At 42.7% G+C, this 8,754-nt stretch overlaps 1 pseudogene; it reads right to left on the bottom strand.

Moving 5' to 3' along the window:
- Positions 1-4,805: 4,805 nt before the first annotated feature.
- LOC115643062 lies at positions 4,806-5,732 on the bottom strand (annotated as a pseudogene).
- Between the last annotated feature and the right edge of the window lie 3,022 nt (positions 5,733-8,754).

The following is an 8,754-nucleotide window of genomic DNA, read 5'->3' as shown; positions in this document are numbered from 1 at the left end:
AAATAGGGTTACCCAATGAAATTAAAAGGCAGAAGATTTAAAACAAACATTTCTTCACAGTCACCCTGTGGAATTCTTTGCCAGGTGATGTTGTAAAGGCCAAAACTATAACAGGAGTCCAATAATAACTATATAAGTTCATGCATAATAGGTCCATCAATGGCTATTTGCCGTGATGGGCAGGGATCCAGCACCATGTTCTGAGTCCCTAGCCTCTATTTTCCAAAAGCTGGGAGGGGGTGACAGGGGATGAATCACTTGATGCTTTCCTGTTCTGTTCATTCCCTCTGAAACACCTGCTATTGGCCACTGTCAGAAGACAGGAGACTGGGCTAGATGGACCAATGATCATACCCGGTATGGTCATTCTAATATTCTTATATAGACCCCACATTGCAGCCCAGTGGCCTAGTTTGCTTTATTGTATTTACTGCTTTGCATTATATTCAGCAGCTCTGATAACTGAAGGGAGGTGGGGAGGATGTAGCTCCCTTTTATGGACACGCAGCCAGCCAGTAGCTATAAAATCCCTCTTAGTAGTTGTTCTCTACTTGCTTTATCTGTAAAGGGTTACAAGTCTCACTGCTGTGCATAGGTACAAGCAAGTGAGTGGGCATCTGGCCAAAAGAGCCAATGGGAAGGCTAGAACTTTTTACAATTGAAATAAGACTCCCCTTTTGTCTGTCTGTTGTTGTTCTCGGAGAGAGGCAGACAGGGCTGCAGTTATAATGTAAGAAGCTCTGGGCCAGATATAAAAAATCATCTGTATCATACCTGGAAACTACTCATTTGAAACCCCAGATATGTAAGTAGATCAGGAAATGTCTAGGAAAATGCGATCAGGTTTATATCTTTTTATTTCTTTATGGCTTGTGGACTCCTCTGTGCTAACCCCAAGTGCTTTTGTTTTGCTTGTATCCTTTAAGCTGGACTTCAAGAACGTTATTCTTGATGCTTAATCCTTGGAAGTGCTTTTTTAAAATTTAGCAATAGCCTGAATTTTCAGATATAATGTCTTTCTTTTTGTTTTTAATAAAATTTACCTGTTTTAAGAACAGGATTGGATTTTTGTGTCCTAAGAGGTTTGTGAACATGTTGTTTAATTAGCTGGTGGCAACAGCTGATTTCCTTTGGTTTTCTTTCTCAGCTTTTCCCTGGAGGGGGTGGGGTAAAAGGGCTTCAGGGTACCCCACAGTGCAGAATTCCCAAGTGTGCCTTCCTGGGTTCTCAGAGGGGTTTTGCACTTGGGTGGTGGCAGCATCTACCAATCCAATGTCAGGAAAAGCTGTAACCTTGGGAGCTTAATACAAGGGTCTGATGGGTTGGATCATAGAACCCCTCCCCTTTGGAGCTGCCAAGACTACTTCTGCCCCTGCTTTCCCTGCCAGCTCAGTGCCCCAGCATTTTGTCCTGCTTAGCCAGATACCCCTTGTCATAACTGTCCTACTCAGATCTGAACCTTAGAGTTCAGAACATGAGAAGCTAGCATGAAACCTCCAAACTTAATTACTAGCTTGGAGCTGATATCGCTGCCACCAGCAAGAATTTCAGTGTCTGGCTCACTCTGGTCTCCCCAAAACCTTCCCTGAGTCTCACCACAAATGGAAATAACTCACTTCCCTTCTCCCTCTTTTTCTCCAGGTGTTCCCTCCCTGGGTTCCTGGAGAGATATACAGATTCAAGCTCCGTGAATCTAAACACAGGGATTCCACCCTCTTTACCTCCTCCCAGATTTCCCCACCCTGGGTACTCTGGAAGATTCCCTGCTTCAAGTCCTTGAAACACAAATACCGAGAGATCTAATCTCTCTCCCCCCTCACCCAGAGGGTATGCAATGTCAGGCTTAGTAAATCTAACACAAAGAGATTTTCCCCCTCCCTTTGTTTCTTAGCCTTAGCCAGTGAAAAACACTTAAACAGGTCTTAAAAAGAAAGGAAAAGACATAAAATGGCCTCTGTATCAAGGTGACAATATACAGGGTCAATTGCTTAAAGGAAAAAATGAATAAACAGCCTTATCCAAAAAGAATACAATTTAACACATTCCAGCAACTACACACATGTAAATACAAAAAAATATATAAACCTATTGTCTTACTATCCTTGTACTTACAACTTGGATACAGAAGATTAGAAAGCCTGGAGATTCCTGTGCTCATTCTCAGAGCCCAGAAAGAGAACAGACCAAGAACAAAGGACTCACACCCAAAACTTCCCTCCATCCAGATTTGAAAAAGTCTTGTTTACTGATTGGTTCTCTGGTCAGGTGTTGTTTGTTACCCTTTTCCAGGTGAAAGAGACATTAACCCTTAGCTATCTGTTTATGACACCCCTGTCTGCTCCAACACAGACCCAGGGTGTTTTAATACCTGGGAGAAGCAAATAACTGTGCATATCTCTCTATCAGTGTCATAGAGGGTGAACAATTTATGAGTTTACCTTGTATAAGCTTTAGACAGGGTAAAACAGATTCATTTGGGTTTAGATCCCACTGGGAGTTGGGCATCTGAGTGTTAAAGACAGGAACATTTATGTTAGCTGCTTTCAGGTAAACCTGCAGCTTTGGGGCAAGTAATTCAGACCCTAGGTCTTTGTTGGAGGAGACGGACATGTCTGGCTCAGGAAGACAGGGTGCTGGGGCCCCGAGCTGACAAGGAAAGGAGGGGCAGAAGTAGTCTGGCAGATCAGGTTGCAGCTCCCATTGGAAGTTCTGTGATCCAACTCATCACACAGGGAAATAATTGTTAGAATCCTTGTGGGCCCCCACCTTCTGCACTCGAAGTGCCAGAGCGGGGATTCAGCCTTGACAGCAGTAATGCAAGAAACGGACAAACCCGTATCCTGTAAGGCATTAGCTTCAGCTAATTAGCATACAGCTTAAAGCCTACAAACTTTAAACTGATAAACTTTGCACAGATACACGGCCCCGCAGAAAACCTCAACTCTCTGGGGAGCTGAAAATGGAGTTTAATGTGAAGTTCGGACCACAGGTACATGATTCAACCACAGAAGTGTCCTGGAAATGAACTGGCATACGTAACAGGTATATGAGATACTTCCTAGGCTAGCCTGCTTGCTTGCTGATATATCTTTTCGTATAAGTTTCTTAAGGGTTTGATTCTTTGTTTCACTATAATAGGTTTATATGAAGTATATTTTGGTTGTAACACAAGGGACCTGCAGGGCACATCCTGTGTGGTGAGCTAAGGCAAAGTTAGGATACATATGTTTTGGACCTTTCGCCAACATAGATGATGATGAACTAAAGCATAAGGTTCATATATGGCTGTGACCTTTAAAATAGAGGATGCTTTGAAGTAGGTTAACAATAGGATGGGCTTTCCTAAATTCAAATCCTTTTAAACTTAACAGGAACACTACAACTTGGAACTTGGAAAGAACTGAAAGAACTGCTTAGGACAAAAATGACAAATGTAATACCAAACCACAAAAGGGCCATGGTAACAAACTGACATCTGTGATAATAAGTTAAAATCATTAATATACTAACCTTTAGGAAAAAGACACCCCAACATTAGTAAGATGAGGAAATACAAACACAGAAAAGGGAAAAAAATCCCCAATTGAATATGCATCAAACAGAATCGCATCAGTGTAACATTGTAAAAGTGGCATTACAGCCCAGGGCCAGTAGGAGAAGGAGATGCCATCCCTAGGAGGTGTCAGAATGATGGCCACTGGCGATGATGGGGAAAGTGATGGTAATGAGGAAGATGATGGCCAACCTTTCAGGGTGTTCTACAGGAGAAGGTGTGAGTATATGGATGTGCAGATATACATTCTGTAGTATCTCTGTCTACCTTACTGAGCTGGAGTGTTTGTGACTGTGCTAAATGTATTACTCAAGTATATTTGTAAAAAATAAAGAATTCTTATAGTTTGAGTGTTGCAACTGCGCACATCGAGGTTCTCGACAATATAATAATTTGAATAATACCAGGTCTGATCTTGGGGCAAGAATGTGTCAACCCTGAAAGTGATATTTGGGGATTCTTAAATGATCAATATTATTAATACATAATCCAGAGATCGGGCAACAAGATGTATCTGCCCCTTGCTGTAACCAGCTTGTCCCCACACTCCTCCCAGAGCTGAGATAGAACCCATGAGTCCTGAGGGGTTCGCATTCTCCGCAAAGTAACTAATGAAGTAAGAACCTACATTAACATTTTAAAGCTAACCAATGTCCCTTAAGTGATTGGCCACAGGATGTGAGAACAACTTAGTATTAGAGCTGAGTGAGTGTAATATTTATTTTATTTTATTTCTTTGATACTGGAGTTGTACACAATGCTCCTGTCAGCTGATTGTTAAGCTATCTTCCAAAAAACTAAGTAGCCCCTGGAATCACGGTTAAAGTTGCCACCCCCACCAACATCTCAAATGGCTCTCTTGTAGCTGAGGTGGGGCAGGGAGGTGGAAATGATCCAGCAAGTGACAAGGGGAGGGTAATAGAGGAGCAAGTGATAAACGTGGGGCCTTGAGGTGAAGAGGCAGAGCAGGGGAAGTCTTGGGAGAAGAGGTGGGGCAAGGGTGGGTTTCGGGGGTCCAGTTACCAGCAGTTAGCAAGGAGGTAACCCAGTGAATGGTACATGAACTGATTCCCCAGTCTATCATGCTGACACAGCACAGTAGTTTCAGGAAAGGGTTTACTGTCTCTCTGGCTATTCAACAAGTGATTCAGAAAGAGGGCCCAGCATCACATACCTGGTAAGCTTTGCACAGAGCTCAATCTGAGAGCCAGAGCACCAGGAGAAAGGTTTAGGTCCTTTTATGAGTAAAGAACTAGAGCAATCTGTTCTGGATCTGTTTGGTACTCACCCCATAGATGGTGGGGTTTAGCATGGGGGGGGGCACCAGAAGGTACACGTTGGCAATGAGAATGTGGAAATGCAGGGATACATTGTGACCAAATCGGTGCATGAGAAAGGAGAAGAGAAGTGGGATGTAAGAGGCTAAAGTGACGCAGAGATGGGAGCTCCAGGTCCGAAAAGTCTTGAGCCGGGCATCCTTTGTGGGGAGGCTGAAGATGGCCCTAAGGATCTGGATATAGGACACAGTGATAGAAAACACATCCAGACCCACCACCAAGAATGCCACAGAGAGTCCATAGTAACTACTGATGCTGATGTCGGTGAAGGTCAGCTTCATCACGACTATGTGCTCACAGTACGAGTGCGAGATGAAGTTGGTTCTACAATATGGCCATCACCTTGCCAGCAAGGGATGGGGCATTACAAACATGCCACCATGCAGCACCACAGCCAGACCGATCTTGGCCACCACGAGGTTTGTCAGGATGGTGGAATGTCTCAGGGGATGGCAGATGGCCACGTAGCGATCCAGAGCCATGGTCACGAAGATCCCAGACCCTATCACTGAGAAGCAGTGAATGAAGTACATCTGGGTGAGGTGGGCACTGAAATCAATCTCCCTGTAATTGAACCAGAAGATGCTCAGCGCTTTGGGCACAATGGATGTGGAAAGGACCAGGTCCGTGACTGCCAGCATACAGAGGAAATAGTACATTGGCCCATGGAAGCTTGGCTCTATCTTCACAATGAACAGGATGGTGATGTTCCCCAAGAAAGTTATGGCATACATGGTGCAGAAGGGGATGGAGATCCAGATATGGGCCATCTCCAGGCCAGGAAAGTCCAGAAGGATGAAGGTGGAGGGGTTGGTGAAGTCATTCATGTTGGAATCTGACATGGAGTAGTGGAGAAGATGTCCAAATCTGAGGCAGAAAGTTTTCTCCTGCATGTACCCTACATTCCCCGGATTTCCTGTATGTGGCCAGGCTCTAGGGTGATGGTCACACTACAAATACCTGGATGGAGAGACAATGTTAATGTGAGACACTACATGCACAACTGGAGGCTGGTCTCATGGGTAAAGCAGTTTGATCACGATTCACACACTGAAAAATGACATTTTCATTATTTAGGTAATAAGTAATAATTGGAGATATACCAATCTCCTAGAACTGGAAGGGACCTTGAAAGGTCATTGAGTCCAGCCTCCACTAGCAGGACCAATTTTTGCCCCAGATCCCTCAGTGGCCCCCTCAAGAATTGAACTTACAATGCTGGGTTTAGCAGGCTAATGCTCAAACCATTGAGCTATCCTTCCCCCCCAATGAAAAGAAATGAAATATGAAAAATTGACCCTACTAATGCCAATTCCATATTTTATGGTGCTCCATGCATCAATAATTCCTATACATCTGAAACTGTTTAGTTTAGAGCAGAGAGAAAAAAGCAGGTATATGATAGAGGAGAACAAAGTAAAAGAATGGAACGGATTACATTCAAATGGAGAAAGAGAAAACAGTTCTCAACCAGTACACTCTATAGACCTTTACTGTTCAAAAGGGTTAACTCTCCAAAGCCGCGGCATATTTATTAGCAAAACTGCCTGGGAGGAAAACTTTAGACAAAAAATTGGAATGAAAATTCTTCAAGAAGAGTTTATTAGATAGGTAAAATGCCACAATTCCACCGTCAAGAACGTGGACACCTTTACCTAAAAACCCAGTTCTGTGGCAAAGGGAAAGCAACAGTTAAGGGGGGGGAAAGCAGTATATACAAATGGGGGAAAAGGGAATATAGATAGCGAGCAATACAAATTGGATGTTATGAAAATTGATTCGTATGTTAAAGACATCAGGGAAAATCTATGTCTGGCAAGGCTAATGATCATAAAACGGAAGTTATTGAAGTACATTAAGAACAAAAGAAATCCTCGAAAAAGTTTAGACCAATTCCTAGAGAGTGAAAGGAAACTTTTTAATGTACCTGAAAAGTTAGATGTGTTCATGAAATGGCTGTGTTCTGCATTTGGAAAGAAGTGGTATGTGGTACTCATATCACATGAGGTGATGAAATACTTTCCAGTCCATCAGCTGTCAGGGAGAATGTTTAACAGCATCTACAGTAGGACCTTAGAGAGACGAACACCAGAGTTATGCACTGACCGAACAACCACACATCTCACTCGGAACCGGAGGTACACGATCAGCGCAGCAGAGCCACACAAAAAAGGCAAATTCAGGACAATTCTGTGTTAATTTTTTTTAATACTTTAAATTTAAGGGCAACTTTAAAAAAATTGAAGCTAAGTAAACAATGTATAATCTGGTAGGGAATTTGTTAAAAAAAAAGTCTAGGAATATGATTAATGCCAGTCAACAACATGGTTTATGAAAAACATGTCTTGCCATATAAACACAATGTTGTCCTTTAATGAGCGTATATGTTTCATAGATCAAAGGAACCATGTAGATGCAAGAAACTTCAATATTTCTCATGCATTTGATTTAGTAGTGGAAAATATTTAGATAAAAACTGAACACTGCACAATATCAGTAGGGTGTACATAAAATGGATTAATAATGGGCTGACAAATCTCAGGAAGCAGTTGTCAATGGACCATTGTCAGTGAATGTGGCTGGTTCTAGTGGGGTTCTTCTAGCCCTGATGCTATTCAATATTTTCATGAATGATATGGAAACAAACATAAAATCACTGCAGATAAAATTTGTGGACGACTCAAGGATTGGCAGAGTGTGTGCAATGAGGAGGCCAGGGCTGGCAGACAGATTTATCAGGAGTATTTGGTAAGCTTGGCTCATGCAAACAAAAAATTTTAATACGGTCACATGCAAAGTTATCCTCTCAGAACAGGGAATGCAGGCCTGACCCGCAGACTAGGGCACTGTATTATGGAATGCAGGGACCCTGAAAAGGATTTTGGAGTTATTGTGGACAATCAGCTCAGCGTGAGCTGCCAGTGTTATGCTGTGGCCAAAAGGGCTAATGCGATTCTTGGATGCATAAACAGGGGAGTGTTGAGTTGGAGCAGGGAAAGTATTTTACCTCTGCACATAGCTTTGGTGAAGCCAACTGTGTCCAGTTCTAGGGTCCACATTTCAAAATGGATGTTGAAAAATTGGAGAGAGTGCAGAAAAGAGCCACAAAAATGAGTGGAGGCTGGAGAAAATGCCGGACAGTAAGATTTCAAGAGCTTCATCTATTTATCTTCTAAAAAAAACAACCAATCAAGCGAGACATTCCTGGTCAGAAAAATGTGGGTAATAAAGGGCTCTTTAATCTAGTGGAGAAAGGCAGAGCAAGATCCAGGTGAAAATGATGGCCAGATTTTTAGCACAAAGGGAGATTAACCATTGGAACAAACTGCAAAGTGAAGTGGTGGATTCTCCAGCTCCTCCTGTCTGGAGATGCAGACTGGATGCTTTTGTGGAAGATCTGCTTGAGGGCTTGTCTACACTTAAAATGCTACATAGCACTTCAGTGTAGACACCAGTTACACAGACAGCAGGGGTTATCCTGTCAGCATAGGTAATACACCCCTCAAGAGGGGGTAACTAGGTCGATAAAAGAATTATTTCATTTACCTCAAGGTGTCTACACCAGGGTTAGGTTGAAATAGCTTCACCTCTGAGGGGTATGGATTATTTTGCTGTTGCAAAAAAGGAAAATGCAGTTGCGGGTTGCATTTACAAAGGCATAGAATGTAAGTCATGAGAGGTGATAGTATTCCTCTAATCAGTGCTGGTTAGGCCTCAGCTGGAGCATTGTGTCTAGCTTGGGTCACCAATGTATAGGAAGGATGTAAAGAAACTGGAAAGGTTCCAGAGGTGACAGCCGAAGATGGTCCAATAGATGGAAATACAAATCAGATGAGCAAAGACTGAGGGAACTGGATATGTTTA

This window comes from Gopherus evgoodei, unplaced genomic scaffold (assembly GCF_007399415.2).
Source record: "Gopherus evgoodei ecotype Sinaloan lineage unplaced genomic scaffold, rGopEvg1_v1.p scaffold_50_arrow_ctg1, whole genome shotgun sequence".
Taxonomy (NCBI): Eukaryota; Metazoa; Chordata; order Testudines; family Testudinidae; genus Gopherus; species Gopherus evgoodei.
This window is presented reverse-complemented; position numbering and strand designations above follow the sequence as displayed.